Source organism: Muscardinus avellanarius, assembly GCF_963383645.1.
Source record: "Muscardinus avellanarius genome assembly, chromosome: 13".
Classification (NCBI taxonomy): domain Eukaryota; kingdom Metazoa; phylum Chordata; class Mammalia; order Rodentia; family Gliridae; genus Muscardinus; species Muscardinus avellanarius.
In genome coordinates, this window is record NC_137799.1 from 53,801,497 (window position 1) to 53,827,690 (window position 26,194).

General features: G+C 39.7%; 1 pseudogene across 1 annotated transcript; it reads left to right on the forward strand.

The window, feature by feature from the left end:
- The first annotated feature begins 9,799 nt into the window (after nt 1-9,799).
- On the forward strand, nt 9,800-25,560 carry LOC308272209 (tubulin alpha-1B chain-like; annotated as a pseudogene). The gene is made up of 3 exons: nt 9,800-9,930; nt 10,882-11,011; nt 24,316-25,560. The product of its transcript is annotated as a tubulin alpha-1B chain-like (transcript).
- The last annotated feature ends 634 nt before the right edge of the window (nt 25,561-26,194 follow it).

Sequence of the window (26,194 nt, forward strand, 5' to 3'; positions counted from 1 at the left end):
GGGCTTGTAGTTGAAAAGATATCAAAGTCTGTGATTACTTCATGCCTTCCCCAGTCTTTGTGAGCCCGGCAGGTGCTTGGAGTCAGGGTGCTGCCGGATGTTAAATGAGGGCTTGTAAACGCTCTACTGTCTGAATGGAGACTCAGGAGCCTCCAGTCTGGGAGTGTTTAGTGAGTGACAGGGCGAGGGAACCATGGTTCTCAAAAGTGCAATGTCCGTTCAGAGCGGTAAAGGTTATGTGAAACCTTTACTGGCAGGTTCTGTGAAAAGAGGTCTCTTTGGGAACTGAGTTTTAGATTTGAAAAGAGAGGGCTTTCTTAGAATATACTTTATAGGACATTGAGATTATGAGCATTGAGGAAGGGGGGATAAATAATTTTCTTGTGTAGCTACTTAGTTAGGATTTCATGAAATTAAGTGCTATCTGCAAGACAACTAAAAAGAAGGTTCATTATAAAAACTATGCCTTTAAGTGGCCAGACATTGGTTACAGTTGGAAGTAGAGTGGTCAATTAAATGTCCATGGGGCCTGGCATGCTGAGACTTGGAAAAGCTCTTTGCTGATTGATTGGCTGTGGTTACTGGTGATGATAATAGGTGATATTTGATGAATACTTTGCTAACCAGTGACTTCCATTTGCTACTTAATACTGGACACATTTTATGAATAAATATTAGTTTTGTCTCCGTCTTATACAAGAGGATATGAGTGGCAGTTACGTTAAATAACCAAGGTTGCAGAGCTAGTAAATAATTGAGCTAGAGTTTGAACCTAGGCTTTGTACCTTAATTACCCAATTGGACCTATGTTGCTGATTGGCTGCACCCTATTCCCATGCTCCCTAACAACCCTCCTGGAGAAACCCACAGAGCTTTGGTAGTGTTCTTTCTCCCCGAGGGACCAACCCTTGAGAAGTGGATACCAGCTTCAGGATGGCTATTTCTACATTGCAGAAATTCTCTTGAGTATGTTTCAGCTTCTGGGCAGTAGCCTGAATGAGGGGGTCTATCTACTCATTCTCAAAACAACCATGGCTGGGCTATTTTTGCTCTATTTATGGTTTGTGATTGTTGCCAGCAAATTTCTTTGAGGAGTGCATTTAAATACATATTACTGTATGTGTATGCTGGGTGACTATTTGTAATAAATCAAGTTTTTAGGTGCCCTGGGGGGAAAGTGCTGATGGAAAAATACATTTGAGAAAACTTTTCTCTTAGCAGTAGTTACTTGAGGAACAGACTCCATTTATCTTTCAGGGGCTTATGTGAGATGAATATAGACCACCCAGCATCATGGTTCTGTATATCAGAAAAGGAAAATGAAGACTAAAGTCAGCTCTGTTCTTTGCTATTCCTAGTCTGTCTCCTAGGCCTCCAGTTCCCAAGCTTTTCACCTTCCCAACTGGTGAAACTGGCCGGTACTTGTGTTCACATGAAGCCCTCCACCCCTGCCCAGTGAAGCCCCTTCCCAGTTCTTGGCAGCCTGTCCCTTGTGATTAACACCTGAACATCCCTGCACTCCAGCACATGTGAGTCACTTCCCAAGAAACACCTTTTCAGGTCCTGGCCCCTCTCCAGTCTCAATTAGCCCCCGATAGTGGTATCTTATCACTATTTTTCCTTCCTGACCCTGCTTGCCTTATGTAATTACACACTCATTTCTGTGACATTTGTTTAATGCCTGTCCCTTTGCAAGACATTAAGGGCACAAGAGGTCCATCAGTGACTTGAATGAGTGCCTTGCTATGTAGAAGCTGTTTTGAATATTTGCTGAAGGAATGTGCTTCTTCCGGGCTCTTCTGGAACGTGTACAGGAAGCTTGCTTATTATATGCTGCTATTTATGGGAATTTCTCTTGTCTTTCTCTCTTTGGACTGTAAGTTTGTTGATATAAATATTTGCAATCCCCGGTGCCCACGATAAGTGTTGGCACATGTAAGTGTTCAATGAAAGTAAGTGAACTTGACTAGGCTTTGCATGACTGACATACCTACTTTTTAACATCACGGAGTGAAGGCTTTGGTTCACTCTAATTGATATTAAAATATCCGTTAAGAATCAGACTGTATATATGGTACTAAGGATACAGAAATGTATGAGCTGATAGTATAGAAAGGAAGACAGACACACAGAGAGATGATTACAAGTTGTGGTGTATATTCAATGGAATGGATATGCATAGGGTCATAGAAGGCCACACTGGATAGATGCTAATTACTGAGCCTGATCTGAATCCTGTAGATTCAGAAATGTGTGTGTGTGTGTGTGTGTGTGTGTGTGTGAGAGAGAGAGAGAGAGAGAGAGAGAGAGAGAGAGAGAGAGAGAGAGAGAGAGAGAGAATATGAATGGTTTTCTGTTTTCTGGACTAACAACAATGATAAGTAGTGTGATTTATTCGTAGTTTGATGTTGAAACATGAAACATGAAGTAGGTAGTGGTGGGATCATGGCAAAAAGGGTAAGTCATAAAGGATTTTAGAAAATATAAGAAAAATTGTGGTCTTTTAAATATTTTCTTCAACAATTTGCTCATTGTGATTGCTAGAGGGTTTTTTTTTTTTTTTTTTTTTTTGGGCCAGTGAGACCAAGGCTGGTGTTATAGAATGCAAAAGAACTTCAGATACTAAAGTTGAATAATTTATTAACTCATTCCTTCAATGAATATTTACTTAGTAGCTAAGAAGTATTAGGCAATGAGGATAGTCACATTTTCAAATTAGATGTTTATCCTGAAGGAGTTCAGTATAGCAAGGGAGAAGAATGAATGAAGAAAAGAGTAAAATACAATGGAAATGGAATAAGTGTTATCAGCAGTTCTCAGAATATTATTGAAGATCCACAAAACTTATCTATGAGTGTCACATGTATCAATTTGCTATATGATAAATTATAACCGAAATAAACTTACTAATAATCCAATTACATGTTGACATAAAATACCATATTTTATGAAATTTAATAAAAAATAATTGTTTAATACTTTCATGAGTCTTTATGACTGTTTACTAGATGTTAAATTCTCCAGCATATCTGCTTCTGTATTCAGTCTGTTACAATATGTTTTTCTGATTGAAGTCCGTGGAGAGAAGCCAGCCTAAAGAGTTATTTTAGAGTTGGAAAATGGGGGAAATATTTTAACAGCCTTTTTAGACAATTATGAGTATTCTTCTTTCACACTATTCCTAATTCATAAAATTTAGCTGTAGGTTTGGAGTGTATCTCATCTCAGTGATAGAGAGCTTGCCTAGCATGTGAGAGACCTTAGGTTTTATTTCTGTAGTACAGGGGGCTGGGGGAGTTGTAGTGTACAATATGAAACCAATAAATGTGTGTGTGTGTGTGTGTGTGTGTTTATGTACAGAATCATACAAAAAAGTATTGAATAGTATCAAGCATTAGTTATTTGAGAAATATTGGTTTTACTAAGTGAAATATAGGTACATTGCTTTAAAAAACATCAAATTGTGATATAACATAGTATAAGCACAATATCATTAAATAAACATCATAAACCATCAGAAGAGTCAGTAATATCACTATTGACATCTTTGGCAGAGTCTTAAAATACTAGGAAGCTGTCAAGCTCATGGCAATGAATTATCAAAATTTCTCATTTTTCCTTGAAAGTTTAGCTTTCACCACTGGCAATCAAGGCACATCAATTGTTTCTCAAAAGTGGCTTATTTCATTCATTTTATAAAAAATGTCTTCTAATGTCCAAGTCTGAATAACTCTAGTTTTTATAAAAATCACTCTCTTAAAAATCATTCCATGAGACATGAGAAAAAAAGGTATTCCATGAGAAAAACAAGTACCTCAACTCTCAGCCCAAATACACAGATGCTTTTCTCCAGAAATCTTACAAAAAAACCATGTCCTTCAAGACGCACTGTGCTTTGCATGTATTTTCATTTTGTCACTAGCTTTAAAAATGTGTCCTGAAGGGTCAACTTTAATAAAAGCAATACTTTGCTAGGATGCCATCAAGTATATTCTTAACTGAAACAAGTCTTTTTTAAATATAAATGTGTGTTGGTGAAGAATACAATCACCACTGGCACAGTTTGTTGCTACCATCATGGCCCATGCCAAGGCACCAGCAATGTACTTACCATTGCTTTTGCAACCTCAGCAACAATATCAACACGGTTATTCCAGATGAATAAAAATAATTCCAACACAGTATTTCAGCACCACCTGCTCTGTCAAGCAGTCCTATAAAAGGTGATCTCTAATGATTAGTTGGTGCTGATATTGGACAAATATAAGCAAAATAACCATATTGGTAGGTTCTTCCACTTAAAAGGTACAAATAAGCCAGATGTAGTGGCTCATGCCCATAATCCCAGTACTTGGGAGGCTGAAACAGAAGGATTGTAGGCTTATGGCTAGCCTCAGCAACTTAGTGAGGTTCTTAATATAATTAGACCCTGTTTCCAAATTTTAAAAAATAGATGAAATCTTTTTGGGTGTAGCTCAGAGGTAGAATGTCCCTGGGTTGAATTTCCAGCAACACACATACAAGTATAGTTCCACAGAAGACAGAGCATCTCAGTCTTTATGTTTCCCACTAAATATTTAATTTAACAAGTTACTGTTTTGCTGGAAAGTGGCAGTACTGTGAATTCTTTTGCTGACTTTTCATCCAGCAGGCATTCAGCAATTTAACTGTACAAAGTATTATCTCTGTTACTGTATGTGTTTTGCTAGCTAATGAAATTTGATGACTTACCCTGTTAGTTGCCTCTGGGGCTCCTACGTTTCTAGTTTGAAAGATGTAAGCAATAATTTTTGGTTTTTAGGAGCTCATTACATTTATGTTTAACATATATAAATCCTCTATCTTTAAACTCTCAATATATTTTTGTTGAATTTGTTTTATATATTGAGTCCAGTTCAGTCAAGGAGGGTAGATTAGTAATGCAAATCTGTTTCTGAATACAGTTTTTGTTTTTAGTAAGTTTTTATGAGTGTGTGTGTGTACAAGTCATCCCAACAAATGTGAATGATGAGGGTACCACCTTCCAGAGTTTGGCTGGGATATATTCTCTTCTTCCAGATAACGATAATGTATTTGATTTTTTTTTATCTGGTATTCACCAGACCTGAAATCTAAGATTGCAGGTGTGCAACCAGGACAAGAGCAATAGCTCTCCTCTTGCAAATGAAGTCACATCAGCTCTCCCATTTGCTGATGATCTCTCCCTAGTCAAGTGAACCTGTCACTGAGCTAAGATAGAGCAGATAGTCAATGGTCAGTGAGATGCTGCCAGCTCAAAGAGGAGGCTTTAATTGTAGTAGTATAGAGTGTTGGGGGCAGGAAGGGATTTGAAAGCCATTTAGCTCACAAATACACGGACGTCCTGCAAGCTTCTGCTAAATGCCTGAGTTCACCTGTTAATGAATTGAAGGCTTGAGTCAATATGTTAATACTTGGATGTACAGTAGAATTGAATTAGGAGCACATTTACACGCTAACTTTCTAGGGACCTTCCTACCATAAGAATAATTATAATATCTAGTTTAATTGCCACAGCAACAAAAGATCATAACAAGTAGTAAGATAGTAGGCAATCTATGCTGAAAGAGAGGGCAAGGGGCCCTATGGGAAAGTAGAAACTCTAGAGACTTCCACTCCTGTCCATAGTTGGGATTTAACACTGTGACCCAATCTGTCATCGTCATTGCCGTCATTGTCTCCTCCTCCTTCTCCTTCTTTTTATTTCTTTTTTTAGTCAATGTGGATAAGAACTAATTCAGGAGGGCTAGAGATATAGTTCAGTTTTCAAGTTCTTGCCTGGCATATAGAAAGACCCAGGTTTGATTCCCAGCACAGCAGAGGACAAAAACAAGAGAAGAAGAAAAAAAAGAAGGAGGAGGAGAAGCCACAGTGGCACCGTCCTGTAATCCCAACTTTTTTGGGAGGCTGATACGGGAGGATCACAAGTTCCAGGCCAGCCTAGACAATTTAGCAAGATGCTATCTCAAAATAAAATTATGAAAAAGAGCTGGGAATTCAACTTGGTGGTAAAGCACTTGCATAGGATGTATGAGGCCCTGGGTTCAATACCAGTACCACAAAAACGAAACAAAGTATGTAAGGATTATTATTCAGGGATATGTGTAATTAATGAGGGATTTAGATATATTACAACCAAATTTTGCTAATAAGCAATAATTGCCCACCTTGAAACCTAGCAGGATGAAGTGGCAATCTATTTCAGTTTACTAAAAAAAAAAAACAAAAACAGTATTTAATACATTTTGATGTTTTCTAAATAAAAATCTTGAAAAAAAATTTCAAAGACTGAACTGGATTGTGCTTTGGGAAAGTCACTAAAAACTCCTGCCTTCTGTAAAACTTAACTAAGCCTTTTTCTAGTCTTGATGCCAGTTATTAGGGGAGTTAATAATAATTACATTTGAAAACTTCTACCCTTTTCTCCCTTTTCTCTAGAATCCAGCAGTATATCTGATGTGCGTGCCTTTCTTCCCTCCTCTCCCTTGTCCCAAGACACTCTTTTCTGAAACATTCAAATCTCAAAGGAAAATTGTGAACATTTAACCTACTGCTCCAAGCCACTGTTTAATGGCTTCTTTTGTATTTGTATAAGTAGCCAGTTCCTCCCCATCCAGCCCCTCCCTCCCTGGAGCTCACAACTGGGCCCCTCCGGCCACACCCTAACTGATTTTCCCACCTGGCAAACAGCCTCACTGAATTCTGGGTGGCAGGCAGTGACCAGACTTCAATAGAAATGCTCCTGTCGAAAATGGCACCAAGTTAGGTAAAGAACAAAGACGCTCAGGCTTCAAAGGGGAGCCTCCAGTTTCTGCACAGAAGGGGTTTCACACAACCTCGGTTAACAACAACAACCACCTCAGGGGAAGAAAAGGCCCCAACTACAAAGAGATGCCAAATAAGCAGTCAGCAGCCCTTCCTTTCTTCCTCTGGCATGTTTAGCACAAAACCTGATCAGGACAGCAGTTCTTTGATAATCATTTGGACCATGACCGCGGCTAGTCACACGTCTTCTGTCTCATGTAGCTCAGCAATTCCTCAAGATCTGAGCTCTCGGTGCTCACCCAGGCTTGGAGATGTGCAGTACACACACACACACACACACACACACACACACACACACTCTGTTGGTTGGCCAAAAAAAACCTCTGGTGACTTCACAAAGATTACAGGCCAAGGCATGTATTTCCTTTTTTTCCTTTCCTTGTGTGTGTCCTTTCCTTCTCTCTTTTCCCCCGAGTCTACTCCATTCTAATCAACTGCTGACATGCAGCAATTTTAAATGCCTGTTTACTTTAATTGCTACTTTTTTTTTTTAAGGAAAAGAAACTGAGAACGGTGCAAAAGTAGCAGCTGATTACAAAGGGAGAAAGAAAAAAAAATTTTACAATAGAAAAATAATTTTTAAGTGTGGCATACCTCTCTTTCTAAGCCCAGGGTGGAGTGTCGAAGACAAGAAATTGTGGCTTGAGACAGCCTTAATTTAAAATCAAAAAAGGCACAGTCTTTTGTGGAATGAGGTAGGCACTAAATAAGTAAATAAGTCTGACAAATTTAATATGACAGAGTTTCTATTCTTGCTCTGGCAGCCGCTTCTCCCAGTTTATAACACAGTAGCCCTCTTCCCTCCCTCGGTCTGACTTTCCTTTTTTCTCTCCTTGACCCCAAATCATCCCCTGTCTGTCTGCTGTGTCTGCTGGCTCTGGCTATCACTGAGGTGGACCGGAGCCAGGCCAAGCTGTGGTTCTTCGCCACGTCTCTAGCCACACCAGTTGTAGATGAGAATCTGGCCCTGAGAGATGAAGCCACCTGCGGTGGTGTTTAAACCTATTTACCTCTCTGGCAAGCTGGTTGAAGCCTGTCTTTCTCTGTATTCACTGAGGCTGAAGATGACAAATGCAGTGAGATTAAAGCCATGGGATGAAGGTTGGGGCAAAACAAAACCCTTCCCCGAAGGCTGGGATCGTGATACTTATTAGCTGCAGGGATAAGCGAATCCCCAGTGCCTGGAGCTTCCAGCCAAGCCCCACTCCAGCTCTGGGCTCCACTTTCTGCACTCAAAGGAGGCAGGCAACAGGCCGGATTACGGAGATGCAAACTGGACTTGGCTGCTTCTCTGTTAAATGATGTTGGAATAATACTGGGTTGTGTGTTGTGATTTGTAGGGCAAACATGCTATTTTAAAGAACTGTTTTTAGTCATTAGTGAGCTGCAAAAGGAAACCAGCTTGCTTTTGACCTCCAGATAGAATTCCACAGCTCGATCAATTACCTGAGCCACCACACTGGAGTCCAAAGGACTTTGCTTATTTCCAAAAATCCAGCCAACCCTTAAGGCTACTAGTGAGGCTCTTCGGATAAGCGTGAAGTAAGCTCTGAAGTCAGTGCCAAATGCTTGGGAAGATGGCAACTTTCCTGGGCAGAGGTCAGTTTACCGCAGAGCTGATAAAGCGTCAGCTGCAGAACCTCTTGAGGCCCTAAGGGTGATACTAGCAAAGTGTTCATGTTTGCATTTTTGCAGCAAAATTTTCAAAAGTGAGGCATTAAAGAACCAGAGTCGACCTTTATCTTCTTTTCAACGTCCCCTTTGTTAAACTTCTCCTCCTGTTGTCTGGGATTGGAGTCATCTAAGTTAGGTGAATTAGAAATAAGTTTATTTTGGGTTTAATCATGGAGACTCACAAGAGTCAGTCACTTCCACATGTGGTTACTTTCCTGCTGGCCCTCTTGGGATAGGAATGGCTTCTAGGTGTCTGCTTCCAGCCCAGCGTGCTAACTCACCTGGCCCTAGGATGCACAGAGGCCAGGCCAGAAGATGATGTTCAACATGAAAATGTCACGTGGTGTGTGGCATTGGGAATATCGAGCAGTAGGAGAGATCTGAGATTGGAAATGTGAGATAACACCAACGATCTAAGATTATTATGAAGATTAGGTAAAATAAGGTATGTGGCAGCGTTGACTGGTGCCTTAAAAACATAGCTGGTAAGCAGAGGCACTTTTCTTTCTTACTTGAAGGATCTAAGTATGATTCCTTCAAAAATTAGATAAGAGAATGCTTGGGAGATTGTGATAGCTCTTGAAATCTTTATTTTTTTAAACTCCATGTTACTTTTTTTTCTCTCTCTCTCTCTTTCTTTACTTCATTATTCTCAAAATGAATAGAAAAATATTGAGGATCCTGGTATTTGGGTTCCAATCAATAGAGGTTCTCCTATTCTAAATGATTAAAAATTTTAAACAGCTTCAAGATGCCCTGCAGTGATATTTGATAATAAGAATCAGGGCCTTCCCAAATGATAGGAAGTGTAATTCCCCTGAAATTAGGCAACTCTCTTCTTTATTGATTGCTGGTTTCTCTGAGGACAGGGAGAACAGCTTTGGACTTCATAATAGATGGAGCCCGTCTTGGGACATAGGTGCTCAACAGTGACTAATATACCGCTCTGATTGTTCTTTTTATTGGTTCCTCGCACATGGCTTTTCTCCAGGCTGAGTTGCAAAGATGAAGTTGAAATGGACCACTTACTCTCCATTTAGTATCATTTCTAAAGTAATGGTTGAAATCATCTCTAACTGGAGAGATAAAAAAAAAATGACACCTGAAATATTCTTCTCAGTTCTTAAGCAATAGTTGACTAGAAACAAATTTTTCTCTATAGAAAAAGGGCCATGCATCCTGGTCCCCTCCTAGTCTACCTTCTGTCTCCTTCTTTGTTGCCTTTTCTCTGTACTGTCTGAAAGAAAAGAGGTGCCCCATTTAACTGTGAGCAAGTTCCGCCATGTCGGAGGACAGCCAGCTCTTCATCCCTTTTAGCCTCAGCATCACCTTGGTGAAACTTCAAGAATGTGCCCATACACAAAAGGGAATTTGCTCCTCCTTCTGGGAAAGTACTCCCCCAGGGCCCCGTAGGTTTGCCAGAGCCACTTGAAAGTTCAGCAATCATAAGTGTGCTTCAGGAGGTCAGACCCAGTCATGATCCAGGAGACGAGACCTAAGCTACTTCATTTTAGCACCTAGGGGTGGCTGGCAGGTAGGGTGGAGAGAAGGAGGGAGAGAGGGAGGAAGGGAGAGAGAGAGAGAGAGAGAGAGAGAGAGAGAGAGAGAGAGAGAAAGAGAGAAGACCCCATGTGTTCTACAAATTGCCTCTCTGCTGCACCCACCCAGTTGGAGTATATGAAATAATTCCTCCTTTGTCCGCCAGCTGGCTTTCAAAGCTATCGGGATGAGCCTGCTGGACCAGTCTGGAAAGCTTGTTAAACTGCATGGAATAAGTCAAGGAGGGAGAGGGAGGGGTGGGGAAAAAGATTAAAGGGCGAATACAATCTGTGTGAGGCAGTGGCCCTGACTCTAAAGAAGCAGATGATCTAAGGGAAGGAAGAGCTTCCCTCTAAAACCAGAGACTGTGTGCAATGCAAATGACCCGGCCGCAGCTGCCTCTGGCAGGCAGCCACCCGCCTCTTGGAGAATAAAGTGAGAGCAACAATTCCCTCCTGAACCCCAAAGCTTAGTGACTTCAAACAGAAAAAAAGAAAAGTGACATGCTTTTTTCTCTCACCCCAGTGAACTCAGCCAGCCCCCAAATTGTGCTGATGACCTCATCATTGGCAGCTGTGTGCTCGGAACCCGCCCACCCTGGGCCCAGGGGATCACATCTGGTGCATGATACCTGGGGCTACTGCATCTGGAGTGGAGGTGACTTCTTTGGAATCACTGTGCCATATGAACCCCCTCACTCTTGATGATGTAGCTGTGGTGATGTTTTCTTGGGCATTAACTCTCTGGTGTGTGTGCATAAGGATTTGTGGGGAGGACGGTGGAGTACAGTTTAGGCACTTTTTTTTTTTGCACCTTGCTATTCAGGAGCAGTCATAGGCCTGGCCTTCTAAATGATAGAGTTCTCTTTGAACCAGTCCTGCCTGTGCGTGTTTCCTGGTCTGCCAAGGATCTCATTGACAACAGAAACATTATTGATCAACACAGTTCAACTGACGTTAGACGTTTTCATTGGTAAAAGTGAGCCCAAAGTATCTATCTCTAGGGAGAAACATATGGATGCGGCAAGGGGCCCCTTTCCCTGTTTTGAGAAGGTGAATTGATCTCATCAACCTAGGAAAGTAAACTGGCAATTCTATATATATCAAGGGCCATGAGATGTCATATACTCTGATCCAGACATTGCATTTCTGGGAATGTTTTATACAAACATTATATATTTATAGAAACACACCAAACTGTAGAGAAAATTCTTCCACTCTAGCACTGTTTATTATAGAAAAATAAAAAGACCTCCCACCACCACCACACAAAATATAAAGAACCCACTAAAGTAAAGTGTCTAACATCAGAAGAACTGTCTTATATCCATGTCATTGACTATTTGTCAGTAGTCCTTGACTTATGTCATTGACTTATTGTCATTTACTATTCACTTACTATATATATATATATATATATATATATATATATATATATATATATATATGTCGGAATGGCGGATTGAACCCAGGGGCATTCTACCTCTGAGCTCTACACCCAGACTTAACTTATTTTTTATTTTGAAACAAGTTATCACTAAGCTGCTGAGACTGGCTCAAGAACCTGCAATCCTCCTGTCTCAGCCTTCCAAGTACTGGGATTTTAGGCACAAGCTGCTACTCCTGGCTCATACCGTGGCCTATTATACAGTCATTAAAAATGATAGAAAATAGTCTATAATGCAATGACTTGCTTATGTAATGCTGGAAAATACCAAACTACAAATCATGACTTCAACTTTACACAAAATAGATATGCAACATAATTTATATAAATTATACAAAATAGATATGTGAAAGAATTTATATGCATATGCATGTATATAAATTTATATACATACATTCTATAAGGTATTTCTTAGGAGGGATGCTATTACTGATATTTGTTCTTTTTATGTATTTCTGTGCTTTCAACTGTTTATAGTAAAATGCTTTACTTTAATGATTGGAAAAAGTTATTAAATTAATTAATGTGTGTGTGAGTGTGTGTGTGTGTGTGTGTGTGTGTGTGTGTGTGTGGTACTGGGGATGGAACCTAGGGGCATTCTACCTCTGAGCTATATCCCCATACCTATTTTATTCTTTATTATGAAACAGGGTCTCACAAAGTTGCAAAGGGCCTCACAAGTTGCTGAGGCTGGCCACAAACCTGCAATCCTCCTGTCTCAGCCTCCCAAGTACTGGGATTACAAGCGTACGCCACCACACCCAGCTGAAAAAAAGTTACTTTAAAGGGAAGAAAAATTCAGTCATTTGCAGTTATGTATCCTTGGCAGGATGTAATGAATTATTAATGTAAGGGCTGTAAACAAAAATGGTGAGGTATTAAGCAGGTAACATAAAGGAATGAGCCAGGCCTGGTATACAAGAGAATGGAAGCTGTAGGGGAGTTGATATTCAACTCCAGTTGTTATCATAAAGAAATGTAGATGGCTCTCAGATGCTGGATCTGATTTTGCCATAGATGATCTAGATCAAGTTTTTTGGTGAAATCTATTAAGTTTAAAATAAATGTGATAAACTCACATTAAAAAAGAAATCAGTGGCAGGTATTAGGCAAACCAAATCTCCCACCTACCAGGCATCCTTTTGAAACTTGCCTATTAGACGATGGTGCACATGTGGTTCCCCAGAGCTGGGCACCAGCCTGCGGCTGCTGGGTTGCACTTTCCATTGCATTAATAATGCTGCAGTAAAGAGTCTCTGCATTGGTCAGCTCACACCTAGGCAATTATCTCCTGCAGGTAAAATGAAAGAAGATGGATTTCACATTCTAAAGATAGGGACATTACACTGATATTTTTGACATAGTTTATCAAATAATTTCCAGGCAAGTTTAAATACATTTATTTATATTCCCTTTAAGTGTTCATGAGAGTCCCCATTTCTGACACTCTCTCAGCAGAGTCTGGTCAAAAACTTTTATATTGTTGATCTTAAAGATGAATATTTGCCGGGTGTGGTGGCGCACACTTGTAATCCCTGTACTTGGGAGGCTGAGACAGGAGGATCACACAGGTTCGAAGCCAGCCTCAGCTACTTACTGAGGCTCTCAGCAACTTAGTGAGACTGTTTCCAAATAAAATATAAAAAATAGGTCTGGGAGTGTAGCCCGGAGGTAGAAAGCCTCTGGGTTCCACCCCCAGTACAACAACAACAACAACAACAAAAAAAGATAAATATTCATATTAAGTTATAGTTACTTGCACTTGTTTAACTAATAGCATTAAACAAACATCATGCTTATTAAGCTTTGGTGTTTCTTCTTTTATGAATTGTCCATTGGGTTTTATCTTTATGGTTATATGTAAACTGTGTGTGTGTATGTGTGTGTGTGTGTGTGTGGGGGGGTGTGTGTGTGTATTATAGGTATTAACCACTTATCTCTCATATGAACTACATGGTTTTATAAATTGTCATTGAGCACACAAAAATATTTTAATCTTAATGAGGTAAATTCTTAAATTATCTAAACATCATAATTTAAATGAGTATTTTAAGTGGGAAATGGATTTTATTTAGGATAATACCTTGATGAATCATTTAATTTATATATAATGACAATGTAGTTAGTGAGAAAACAGTGAAACAATGGGTAACCATATTCATTGGAGTGCTAGATAGCGCTAAACAGAAGACATGATAACAAGACATATTTTGTTCAGTGTATACAATTGATAAATACTGAGTATATATAAAGAACTCTTACAAACTGAGAAAAAAGAGCAGACAACTGATAAAAAGAGAAAAGATTTGAACAGACAATTTACAGAAGAAGAAATCCTAATGGCCAATACATTACCAATACCTAGTTAGAAATCAGATATACATAAATAAAAATACCAATAAAAACACACTAATCAGAAATTTGCTGATGTCAAATGTTTTTGAATATGTGGAATATCAGGAATTCTCAAAAATTACTGGTGGGACTATATAATCTTTATGGAAAATTGCCTAATATAGGCACACATATTATATGGCCTAGGGAAAAAATATATATACTTATTCCAGAGAATCATGCTTAAAAATATATACATATTATATATACATATAATATATATATATATATATATATATGTATATATATAATCATTGAAGCATTCTTTCTGATTTTTCCCAAACTGGAAACAACTAAAATAGTCATTAAGAGTAGAACAAACAGATTTTAATATGGAAGGCTATACAGTTGTGAATATAAACACATTAAATCTACATGTTCCAACATGGATAAAGCTTATCAACAAGTTTTGGGAAAGAAATTGCCACAAAGAACATATTTCGTATTATTTCCATAAATAAAAAGTTGAAAAAGAAAACTATATCGTTTAGGACTGTTTGTTTATGTAGATGAACTATAAAAGAAAACAAAGTGATGGTTACATCTTAGATTATTGCTTATTTTTAGCAGATGGATTAGGGGTTGTTATGGGAAAAGGTGTGTGTGTGTGTGTGTGTGTGTGTGTGTGTGTGTGTGAAAGAGAGAAAGAGACAGAGAACCTAGAGTGTCAATAATATCTTTCATGACCAACACATTTCTTATTTGTATTGTGCATTTTAAAAAATAGTTATGACATTTAACAGTAATCGAAATTTGGAGAGTAAGAAAAAACAGAAAAGTGAGGTTTATACAGGAGGTAAAAAGAAATACTGTGAAAGAAGGAGCTGGCCAACACAGGAAGGAGATGGAGCCTGCAGAAAATCATTGTTAGTTATAATATATTCCAGGTGTTGAAATATACAAAGGAGTGTTTAGGACAAAAATGTCCAATATTCAGTTGATTTTATTGCTATATCTCTTTTCACTCTAAATATTCAGTAAACTGTGTTAAACATGTAAAGGCTGTGAATGAGATTTTAGGCTAATAAAAAAATTTAACCAACTTGGCATGAAAAAGAGAGGGAGGTTAGTGTAGATTTAGAAACAAGATTTTTTGATAAAGGTGTAGAGCGCCCATGAGAACGTGAGCCACTGGGCATATACAGAAATCTTGGCGAATGAGTGAAGAGTCCCAGAGATGTGGAGTGTAGCTTAAGCCAAATGGATTTAGGTCTCCAAAGAATGGTGTCTTATCTGATGCTTATAGATATTGGTTTTTGAAAGGATTCTCTCTTTTCCTTTCTTCTTCTTCCTCTTTATTCCATACAGAGATTCACAACTTGTACATAATAAAGTTATCATTTATAAGTCTTTATTTTTGATTTGTGAATTTGATATTTTAAAAAAATGTGACCTCATTTGTGTGTGGAGGGGGGAGTACTGGGGGTGGAACCCAGAGGCTTTCTACCTCAGGGCTATACTCCCAGACCTATTTTATATTTTATTTGGAAACAGGGTCTCACTAAGTTGCTGAGAGCTTCATTAAGTAATTGAGGCTGGCTTCAAACTTTTGAGATCCTCCTGTCTCAGCCTTTCAAGCGCGGGGATTACAAGCATGCGCCACCACACTGGGCTGTGTTCTCATTTTTAAACATTTAAATCCACGATGTGCCTAGACGTCTACTTGGCATAAGAATAGAGGAAGGGCTCTGTTTTGTTTTCCAGAAAATTTATTCAATATTTTCCTCTCTTAATTGGAAGTGCCTCATTTAGTTATATATTAAATTTTCATATTTAAACTGGAGAAAATATGTTAAGTGAGATTAGCCAATCACAGAGAATAAAGAGTCATATGTTTCCTCTAATATGTGCAGGATAGGGTGTAATTGGAATACAAGAGGAACTCCAGATAATGAAGGAGAAACCTCAGTGGAGCTGGGAAAGAGATCTAAGGGTAGGGGAGGAGGAAGACTGAAGTTCATTAATGGAAACACTGCCATTGGCTATGTGTATACATGTGAATAGACCAGCATCTATCTTGATGCTCTGTATTGGGAGGGAGGGAAAGGAGGACTGGGGGAGGGTGACCAAGTGCTGTGTGCATGTATGTCATTATCAATGACATTTACATTATGATGTGCGACTATAATACACCAATAAAAGCACATTGGTGTATCTAAAAAAATTTCATATTCATATATACTATTCTATTTTATCGATTCTATTCTTGGACAATTACTACCTTTTTGATTTTATAGTTATTTGATAAGATTAAAAATTTGATAGGGAAAGTCTTTTTTTCTATTTTCTTGGCACTTTCCCTTTTGTTCTGTTTTTCAAACATCCTTAGAATAATTATGCCATATTCCAAAACAAAATGAGATAAAAGCAAAACAAAACAATAAATCCTCTGGAATTTCAATAGGGAAGTCATTTAATTTTTTGTATTATTTTTAGAAGCAATACAGAATATTCTTATTCAAGAGCCTGGTATCTTTACTTGGTATTTTGTATGTTTTTTGTAGCATCTTAACATTTATCATCTCTAAACTATTCTGTTTATCAGTTTTAGCACCCAGTGTTAAAGAAACAAATTAACTTCATAGATGTTTCCTTATACATTAAAGGATAAGCTGCACTGAGTTGGGAGAGGTCAATTGGGTTTTGAAATACACTGTATTTCCTTCTGTTTAACAGAGAGTCTTCCCAGATTCTGGCACCGAGTTGACAGTCATTGTTGAGGATGTCTGAGGATTTGAGTTTCCTTATTCTGTCTCTCCATAGACATTTTAGTGGGCAGCTAGAGAGGATAGTCCAGGAAGCTGTAGCCAGATACCACGTTAAAGCAGAAATCTGTTTACTGACCAATAAATAAGCCAACTTTAAGGTATAATTTATGTGTCTTAGCACCATGCAGGCTTACAAATCTAGTATGCTCCTTCATATCAGACCCATTCCTGTCACCTGAAGTTGATATATGCACATAATATCCATATGTGTTTAATTTTTGTATGTTTGTCATTTCAAGGTGCATTCGATGTGGTCAATATACAAGGTGTGTGTCACATTCCACCTTATATAAAACCTGTCATTGTGGTTTTTCATCAGACTACACTTAGAACAGAGATCTTGCTACTTTTATTTAATTCCAACATTAGCCCTTTTATGATAATCAAATGTCAATTTCCCAAATCCAGGGATAGAAAAGTACCGTACTGTGTGCCTAGGGGTTCTTGAAATAAAAGGTTGGGTAATTTATATTTTTAATATAAGTGATTCAGAACCTGAGGCTTTGATCCAATTAAGTAGAGAATCAAATTAGCTGAAGATCAAATGAAGATGGAACGAAGGGAAGTCTTGCTGGCTCTTGAGTTTTCTACAGAAGGCCTTTGGAGTGCAGTGGTTCTCGCTCTTGTCTGTACGCTGGAATTACTTGAGAGACTTTAAAAAATACTGAGGGCCAGGCCTCACCCCCCAGAACTCTCAGTCCAATGACCAGCTAGAGTATCTGGAATTAAAAATCTTCTCAACTGATTTTAATATGAGTTGTCAATTAAAGAGACATAGTTCTTAATTTTTAACAAGCTAAATGTCACTTGGGGGCCTAGTCTAAAATGCAGATTCCAAGGCTCTACCTCAGCACCTCCTGGTACAGTGAACTAGGGCAGGGCCCAGAAATATGCATTTCTAGCAAATGATCATGTGAGTCTGATGTAAAGGATTCCTGTGCTACCCAAGGATGGTGCTCTCTGACTATGGTCTTTCTCTCCAAATAACTTTATTAAACATGTACCTTTTTTTCCGATTTAAAACATTTACTGGTGGTGCCCCCATGCTTGTAATCCCAGTACTTGGGAGGCTGAGACAGGAGGATCACAGTTTTGTGGCCAGCCTCAATAATGAGTCCCTGTTTCAAAATAAAGAATAAAGCCGGGCGTGGTGGTGCATGCTTGGAGGCGGACACTGGAGGATTGCAGTTTGTGGACAGCCTCAGCTACTTAGCGAGGTTCTTTGCAACTCAGTGAGACCCAGTTTCAAAAATGAAAAAGACTAAAAAATAGGGCCAGGAGTGTAGCTCAGAGGTACAATGACCCTGGGTTCCATCCCCAGTACCACAAAATAAATAAATAGATAAATAGATAGATAGATAGATAGAGTAAAAATGGGGCTGAGGATAACATTTTGAGGGAGAATTCTTCTGGGTTCAATCCCCAGTACTGAAACAAAACATTTACTGGATTCTCTTTGTCTACTAAATAGTCTATAGTGTGTCTTCCAAGACCTCCCCTACTCTAACGTTTATTCATCCTGTTGGTCTTCCCAGCCATTTCATTCCATCCCCTCTCTATGTGCTGACTGCATTTTTTTCCCTCATTGATGTCTACGTTCTTTCAGGATCTCTGCTTAAAAAATTACTCCCATCTTCAAAGGCTTTTCTTACCTTTACACACCTAAATCCTGCTATCTATCAGCTAGAATGTTATAACTCCATGAGACTTTGTTTGCTCTTTTCAAATTAGGATCCTGTTTGCTTTCCTCTTGGTGTCAATTGTAATTGGATTGCACCTTGCTTGTACCTGGCTTGATTTGATTGGCTCTGTACTGTGGAAAGCTGAACTTGTCATACCCGCCTGTGCGCAGCACATTGTCATCATTGGCTGATACCGGGCCCTTCTAATAGGTTTGAGCAGTATCCATAAATATTTGCGTTCCCTCCTAAAATAGGTCACACTATCTGATGTGTAGATGCTTTTAATTTTTATAAATGGTTTGGCACTATACAAACCATACTTTTTCTTTTGCTTAATTTCTCTTTTTTCTCTATGCATCCATCCTGCTGAAATTAATCAAATCCATTGTTTTTACCTGCTGCATAGTAATTTGGGGGGGACATATACCGCTGTATTTTACTTAATTGGATCCCTTTTAAGGGCTAGCCAATTTGCTCCCACCTCTCAACTGTCACATGAGGCCACACTGAACATTCTCTTAGGTAGCTCTTGACAATTGGTATGAAGTTTGTTTCTGACGTACATACCAGAGAGTAGGATTACCTCAACACAGGGCATAAGCCCTGCTAGTTTAATCAGATGCTGCCAGAAAGCTCTCCAGCTGGCTGTGCAATTGGAACTTCCTTTTGGGCTCAGGTACCCACCTCCTCTAGTAGGTATCTCTAGAAAGACAAGTCACAATTTTTGAACTCAAGACCCTGTAGTAAAAATTGAGTCAGGTTCTTGAGACTATGGTTCAATAAAAACCCATTAAGGTGCCTATGAAATAGTTTACTCCTTAGATCACCAGTGATATTTTCCAAATAAAAAGTAACAGCTATTTATAGGTGCGGAAGTGAGAAATCCAAAGGTTTGTTCTGTCCTGAGAAAAAGTGAACTAGAAAACGTGGTGACAGTTCGATTAGGTCAGTTTTGTGGTGCTGAATGACTCAAGGGGGCTCATTTGAAATTTTTTGCCAGTGGGAAAACAATCTTCAAAAGTCAGTTCACAAATACCGAAATTTTAGAGAGTAGGAAGTATGTTGGAAAGGGAATTGCAATTAAAGGGTGAGATTCTTAAGAACAACATGGAAAAAATATTATGTCTAAGTGTGAAGGTATCACCACCAATCTCACTAAGTGTACAGGGAGGAGAGCAGGGTACAGAGGAAAACACAGCAGGTGATATGTGCATTTTGAATCTCACTATGATGTACAATAATAATGCACCAATAAAAGTATAAAAGTAAAAATATAAAGCTTGAAAACTCCAAAAAAGAAAGATATTTATATACAGTTCATGCTTTTTGAAAACTTACTATATACCAAGTATTATACTAAGCAATATATAAACATTATCTAATTTTCATTAATCCTATGCTAATTTTATCATCCTTTTTAAAATATAAAAACACAAAGATTTACAGAATTTAACTAATTTATCCATAGGCAAGCAGTTACTAAAAAGCAAAGCCAGGATTTTAACCTAGTGTTTTATTGTTGCTGCTTTATTTTAAATTCCAAATTTCTAGCCTACAATGGGCACAGAAAATCAATCCCCCGAACCCCCAAGCCCCATGGATTTGAGTAAGGCAGACCAGATCCAAGTTCTTGATTTGTCCATAACTTACCAGCTGTATGGTGCTAAGTAAATTATTCAACTCTTCTGTGCCTCACTTTTACACCTCTACAATGGGGCCAGGAATTTTTTAATTTGAGTTGTGAGTGTAAATGAGCACAGTGCATGACACATATATATCAAATGCTTCCTACATGTTACTTTCTGTGTTAAATTGCTTCTTCCTAGCCCATGGCATGGGTTTAATGTTTATATAATTATTAAATAATTATCAATTCAAAATTTTCAGTTCTTATCTGAAGTTTCATGCAGACTAATTGGTAGGGTAAAGATCTTTGAGGAATGGGAGAATGTGTTTCAGAGAAAGGGTCCCTGAGAGGATGCTGGGACCAGCCAGAGGCAACCCATTCTACTTTGCAGCTTCCCTGAAGGCCACCAGCTGCTGCTGTCCCTTCTAAGTGGTCAGTGGGTTACCTGACTGATCTACATAAAAAGAGAAAACAAAGATACCAATGGAGCAACCAGACACCAGCTCATTTTGCCCCTTTTCCAGGCCCCATGCAGGGACTGTTGTGGGTTCACACAGCTCTGAACCCATGCAAGCTCTCCCAGGGAACTGCTGGAGAGGAAATTAATTAACCCCTGCCAAGGCTTCCTGGCAGGGGGCCGGGAATTAAGCTGTCATTCCTCCTGGATGCTGGGCTCAGCCCCACTCCAGCTGGTTGCAACTCTGAATGAACAGCCCCTCTTCTCCCCCCCCCCCCACTACCCTTAGACTGAGCAGGCTGCCCCAGCAGGTAAGATGGGCATCCATTCCCTTTCAGAGACATGATCACCGCCACTTGCTTCTAGGGCTGGAGACATAGGAGAAACCTCTTCCAAGGGGCTCCGAATCAGCTACCCGTAGCTAAAGTAATATGATTTGCAGAGACCTTGAGAAAGTGGCTTTAGCCATGGACACCAGGGAAACTGTTCAGTGTTTGGGATTCTCTGGCATCTAGACCATTGTTAGCTCTCCAAAGGGAGGCTCATGCCATGTGAAATTCAAAGCTGCTGAGAGCTCCACTTTTAATGAGATCTTTCAAAAGGAATAGCTCAAATGGTCCATCAGAGTCATAATGTCAGGTGGATTTCATGGTCTAGACAGATCTGACATGGCCTTTTTTCTTTCTTTCTTTTTTCTTTCTCTAAGGTTTCCCCATAAACCAACAGTAATAAGAAATAACTTAACGTTCTTCTGGGAAGGTATTGATTTATTAGTAGAAGCTACTGGTTTTCTGCATTGATGGCCCCAGGGGCTTTTGCTATGTGGTTGTGAACCTGGCCAGCCTTCCCCACCAGGCCTCTGGGAGCTCCCACGGGTCGATTCATCTACACAGATGACAACTTCATTGTTGTTTTTTGGAAACTGTAGCTCTCAAGAGCTACTTGGGGTTTTAGGCTAGAAAGATGCCTGCGGGAGAATATTCTTGCATGGAGTAGTAAATCCTCCTGAAAAATGCTGGATCTTTTGAAAATTGGGACAGAATCAACTCTTGGCTTCTCCTGACCCTAGCCCCCACCCCCAGGGTAATATGTTCCTTTCTGGAGTTTTTAAGCAATCAGTGGAAATAAAAAATCTTTCTGGCAGTCCAGGACTGTGGGAATTTAGCTTGGGAAACCCAGATGTGATCACATTCCTTAGCTCATACAGAGGAATTTACATTCATATAAGTAACTCACATTTCCCACTTGTATTAATTTTCCAAAGCTGCTGTAACAAACTGCCACAAGTTTAATGACTCAAAACAAAGTCTATTTATTCTCCTACTGTTTTGGGGCTAGCAGCTCACCATCAGTGTTACTCTAAGTGCAAGGTGCCTGCAGAGCTGGAGGCTTTGTGGGAGAACTTGCCTTCCTTCCCATTTCTAGAGGCTGCCCGCATTCCTCCGCTCATGGCCTCTTCTCACATCTGTTCAACAACTGCAGCAGTTGCCATTTCTTATTTGTTGGTTTCTGACCCTCTTACCTCCCTCTTATAAGGATCACTATAATTACATCAAGCCCAGATGAATACTTTAGAACAGCCTCCCAATATCCCTCATTTAATCACATTCTATCATATAAAATAATATTCTAGGCTTTAGGGCCTGGGATGCAGGCATAGCTGAGGGGCCATTATCGTCTCTACACACTGCTCTGGCTTCTGTTCGCTCACATAGAATCTTTGCCTGCTGTTAGCCCTGCCATGATTTTCTGCCTTGCTTGAGGCCTAAAGCAATAGCCAGCCAACTGAAATCATGAGCTGAGATAAATCTTCTCCCATGAAATTGTTTTTCTCAGCTATTTTGTTATAGCAATGAAAAGCTGATTAACACAAGGGCTAATCTTTTATTTCTACTTCGGCTGAGTGTTCCTTGAGATCAGAAATCAATTATTATACTTATTCCCTCCACATCCCCCTTATTTTTAGGCTGATCATATTACGACAGCTCAATAAATGCTCCAGCAAAGGCAGAATTTCTTTTCCCAAGCCCAGCTAGGAGGCACTAGTCTGGATTTATATTTTAGTTTTGTTCAAACATTGTCTTCTCCCAGGGAATGATTGTTCCATGTAATTTTTATTAAATGGGCACTTAACAAACAAATATTGTCTTCACATTGAGAAAAGCAAACCAATATTAGTTTTTATAAAACAACTTAATGCTAGATGTGGTAGCACATGATTATAATTCTAGTACTTGGGAGGCCGAGACAGGAGAATCACAGGGTCAAGGACAGCCTCAGCAACTTGGAAAGACTCTTAGCCACCTAGTGAGACTCTGTTTCAAAATAAAAATTAAAATAAAATAGCTCAGCGGTAGAATGCCCCTGGGCTCGATCCCCTGTACTAAAATAAATGAATAAATGAATAAATAAATAAATAAATAAATACTTAAAAAGAAATACTCACCTCTTAAAGAAGTCTTAGAACATTCAGACAAAGAGATTGTGACTCAAACAAACCAATTGTTAAGGTTTGGGTTATTAACATTTTACCTTTATTACCATATTACCATATTATCTTTGAGCTTTCATATTAAAATAAATCTGTTTCTTTCCTACCAACCTTCTTATATGCCCAGTAGAGAATGATGACAGTACTGCTGCAAATACTGCTGGCTATACCTGCCTTGTCAACCAGCACCAGTGTGGTTTGCTTTCATCTCTTCATCTGTTAGTATTCTGCTCAGTCTGGGCTCCAGTTTGGTAGCTGGGGCTCTCTGTCACTCTCAAGTGCCAAGAACATTTCTGCATGGGTTCTCTGAAGAAAATTTCTATTTGGCATGAACACATGATGAAGGTAGCAGGAGGAGCTCTTGAGTAAAGGGGCCCAGCACAAGTTGAGGTTGCTTCAGAGTGAGGAGACACAGGAAAGAAAGTGATTACTCTTGGTGGCATGTTACACCATTACAAGAAATCTTAGAGAAGCAGAGCTCTTAATTTTTCATTTGTCTTCTTTTCTATGCTCAGAATTTGTCTATCTTCAAATTGGACAGAAGCAAATCAGTATGGCTGGGAAGTTCATGTGCTTCCCTTGATGTAGGGCAGGAAGAGTAGATTCATTGAGGGGTGAACAGAATGGAGCTATTTATGCCCAAGGTTTTAGGCTTTGATTATTAATGTCTCACAAAATGTAAAGGAACAGTGAATGAAATCATCCAACCGTGTCAATGATCTCCATGACATCATGGAGAGCTGGAGAGGTGCCAGAAGAGTCCTTGCTTAAAAAAAAAAAAAAAAAAAAAAAAAAAACCAGGAATGAAGGAAGGAAAAAGAAGAAAGAAACTGCCCTTGGTAAAACTTTGGGATGAAAATGGATGGCTTTGCCGGGCGTGGTGGCACACGCTTGTAATCCCCACGCTTGGGAGGCAGAGACAGGAGGATCGCGCAGGTTCGAAGCTAGCCCCGCGAGCTGGCTTAGGAGACCCTGTTTCCAAATAAAAATGCAAAAATAGGTCTGGGAGTGTAGCCCGGAGGTAGAAGGGCTTCCAGGAACCCCAGTACCACCAAAAAAAAAAAAAAAAAAAAAGGATGGCTTAGAAAGCTAAGTGCTGGGTGTATTCATTTCGAGTACCCCCTCATGCCATTTTGGCATGGGGCTGTATTTCTATTTTCTGTATTTATATCTTTTAATAAACTTCTTTAAATCTTCAAAAAAAAAGAAAGCTAAGTGATGATCACTGAGAGTCAACATAGGTTTATTACAATGACATTTCAAACGCACAATTTCATTTTAAAATAGTGACATTTAAATAAAATGTATCCATGCATCAAGAGATAATAACCAACACCTGTATAGTGACTAATATTTACTCTATGTGTGGCTTCAGTTGATCATTTCAAAATAAGAAGTCTTTGACGATTGGGGGAGGAGATGATTCCTTCAACACCTTCTTCAGTGAGACGGGCGCGGGCAAGCACGTGCCCAGGGCAGTGTTTGTAGACCTGGAACCTACGGTAATTGATGAAGTTCGCACTGGTACCTATCGCCAACTCTTCCACCCTGAGCAGCTTATCACAGGCAAAGAAGATGCTGCCAATAACTATTCCAGGGGCCACTACACCATGGGCAAGGAGATCATTGACCTCGTCTTGGACCGAATTCGCAAACTGGCTGACCAGTGCACAGGTCTTCAGGGCTTCCTGGTTTTCCACAGCTTTGGCGGGGGAACCGGTTCTGGGTTCACCTCCCTGCTGATGGAACGGCTCTCTGTTGATTATGGCAAGAAGTCCAAGTTGGAGTTCACCATCTACCCAGCCCCCCAGGTTTCCACAGCTGTGGTGGAGCCCTACAACTCCATCCTCACCACCCACACCACCCTGGAGCACTCTGATTGTGCCTTCATGGTAGATAAAAAGGCCATCTATGATATCTGTCGCAGAAACCTCGACATTGAGAGCCCAACCTACACTAACCTGAACCACCTTATTAGCCAGATTGTGTCCTCCATCACTGCTTCCCTCAGATTTGATGGAGCCCTGAATGTTGATCTGACAGAATTCCAGACCAACCTGGTGCCCTATCCCCGCATCCACTTCCCTCTGGCCACATATGCCCCTGTCATTTCTGCTGAGAAAGCCTACCATGAACAGCTTTCTGTAGCAGAGATCACCAATGCCTGCTTTGAGCCAGCCAACCAGATGGTGAAATGTGACCCGCGCCATGGTAAATACATGGCTTGCTGCCTGTTGTACCGTGGTGATGTGGTTCCCAAAGATGTCAATGCTGCCATTGCCACCATCAAGACCAAGCGCAGCATCCAGTTTGTGGATTGGTGCCCCACTGGCTTCAAGGTTGGCATTAACTACCAGCCTCCCACTGTGGTACCCGGTGGCGACCTGGCCAAGGTGCAGTGAGCTGTGTGCATGCTGAGCAACACCACAGCCATTGCTGAGGCCTGGGCTCGCCTGGACCACAAGTTTGACCTGATATATGCCAAGCGTGCCTTTGTTCACTGGTACGTGGGTGAGGGGATGGAGGAAGGAGAGTTTTCTGAGGCCCGTGAGGACATGGCTGCCCTAGAGAAAGATTATGAGGAGGTTGGTGTGGATTCTGTTGAAGGAGAGGGTGAGGAGGAAGGAGAGGAGTATTAGTTGTTACAGTGCTGGATCCTGTCATTTCCAGAGTCCAGCTTCCAAGTTAGCTGACAATGTTATGTCATCTTCACTCAATTATGACCATGTGTGTAAGATTTCTCCATCATGTCTCAAAGTAAAGGCTTTAAGGGGGAAAAAAAAGAAGTCTTTGAGCCAAGTATTATTAATGAATTTGAACTTTATTTATTCTTAAAATTAAAAAAAAAAAAATCTTGCCAGGTGTGGTGGCACATGCTTGTCAATCCCCGCGCTTGCGAGGCAGAGACAGGAGGATCACACAGGTTCGAAGTCAGCCATGCTAGCTTAAGAGACCCTGTTTCCAAAAATAAAAAAGTATAAAATAGGTCTGGGAGTGTAGCCCAGAAGTAGAAGGGCTTCCAGGAACCCCAGTACCACACATACAAAAAGAAAAAAAAAAATTTAATCTTTAAAAGAATGCTAGAGTACTTAAGAAATGTATATTTCTTAAGTTAAATTGTGGGATTTAAAGAGTTTTCTGACTCTGTCCTATACTGTTTCTTATACTACCCTCTCCACAGATATTGTATATGTTGTTTTCAGCCAGACAATCACCAGAATATTTATTGATATATTATTTTTAACATATTTTATTTTAAATTGGTGTATATTG